This window comes from Nanorana parkeri, unplaced genomic scaffold, assembly GCF_000935625.1.
Source record: "Nanorana parkeri isolate BGI_ZX_2015 unplaced genomic scaffold, ASM93562v1 scaffold2841, whole genome shotgun sequence".
NCBI lineage: Eukaryota > Metazoa > Chordata > Amphibia > Anura > Dicroglossidae > Nanorana > Nanorana parkeri.
The window spans coordinates 29,971-31,639 of NW_017309109.1; the positions used below are offsets into that span (position 1 = coordinate 29,971).

Genomic DNA, 1,669 nt, shown 5'->3' on the forward strand with positions numbered 1-1,669 from the left:
AAAAAAGGGAAATATCAGGAGTCTGTTTAGACGCCCAATATTTCCCTGAAGCCCCTAAAAGTAAAAATAAAAATTGAAAAGTTTATAAAAACAAAAATTTAAAAATATAAAAAAATTTTGAAAAAAAAATGTCGGTATCGGTTTCGGCCTGACAATTTTTTATATTTTGGTTTAGTTTGGGTTTTAAAATTTCAATTTCGGTGCCCCTCTACTTAAAAATAGCTTTCTCAGTAAAAAGAAAAAACTGCTTTCCGTCTCCCCCTCCTCCCCTCCAGTGCCCTATGCTGGCAGAGCTGAGTAACGGGCACACCCCCTCAGCACAGCCACACCCCCTCAATAAGAAGAATAGGACGAGGAAGCCCAGTGTTCTGATCCGGGATGGTCCGCGTGTTCTGTGTCGTTCTCTGATGTTTGCACAGCGATCCGATCCCCCCCTCTGTAGAGTCCGGAGAAGAAGCGGCTGGCAGCTCCGTATGGAAATCAGAGGAGCCGCTTTGTTTACTTCCTGGCAACTGATCTCATGGAAATGTCGGCGTCCGATGTCAGTTATTGTGAGGACTCAACAATGGCCATTGTTCCATCAACTGATCCCAGCTGCCGGTGTTTGCCGAACGTCTCCCATACCGCGCTACAGACACAATGTCCACATACAGCGATGTTTATCTGTCTGCACCAGAGGAGCTTACACTCTGTCCCCTCCCCCCACAGTCACATCAGTCTCTGTACAGAGGAGCTTACACTCTAATGTCCCCTCCCCCCACAGTCACATCAGTCTCTGTACAGAGGAGCTTACACTCTAATGTCCCCTCCCCCCACAGTCACATCAGTCTCTGTACAGAGGAGCTTACACTCTAATGTCCCCTCCCCCACAGTCACACAGCATTACGATTATACATGTATAGCTCCGACATATACCGCAGTGCTGTCTCAGGGCACTGCAGCAGTAATCCTCACAGGCACAGGGACGCCATAAGGGCTCCAGGTACACATTGGTGGGATGTGATGCCAGGACTGCAGTGCTGCGATGCCTCGGAGCCGGCGGTACGGTGAAGTCCTCTTGGGGGGAATCTTTCATTCCATCTGCATTATTTTTTTATTTCGAGGGTCTGATTTGCATCTCTTTCCCCGTTTATTCTCCCTCGTTTGCACTTCAAAGGGTCTCTAGATCATTTATTCTGCACTTCATCCGTAATCAGCCCGACAAAGCGGCGCTGAGCCGCGGACGCGCGCTGTGAAATCGCCGCAGTCCGCCATTGAGGTGACCTCAAGTCAAAGATTCGCCCTCTGCGCAGTCTATGAGCGATCGTACGAAGATCGCTGCGATCCCGAATCCCGGCGGCCAGTCACACGACTAGTGCCAAGGTGCAGGTCACACCACTAGTGCCAAGGTGCAGGTCACACCACTAGTGCCAAGGTGCAGGTCACACCACTAGTGCCAAGGTGCAGGTCACACCACTAGTGCCAAGGTGCAGGTCACACCACTAGTGCCAAGGTGCAGGTCACACGACTAGTGCCAAGGTGCAGGTCACATGACTAGTGCCAAGGTGCAGGTCACATGATCTCTGCTCTTACTATAAGACTGGCATCAAGAGACTGCTCAGACGGGGCCGCTGACTGGCTGGCGGACGGTTCTGTGCGGTCACTTTGTTACTTGTGTTGTTCCCGCTCT

The 1,669-nt window shown here is 50.6% G+C and overlaps 1 protein-coding gene across 1 annotated transcript in view; it reads right to left on the minus strand.

The window, feature by feature from the left end:
* LOC108802397 (immunoglobulin superfamily member 3-like) overlaps nucleotides 1–1,669 on the minus strand; it is a 67,416-nt gene that overhangs the window by 15,481 nt on the left and 50,266 nt on the right. The window lies entirely within an intron of this gene.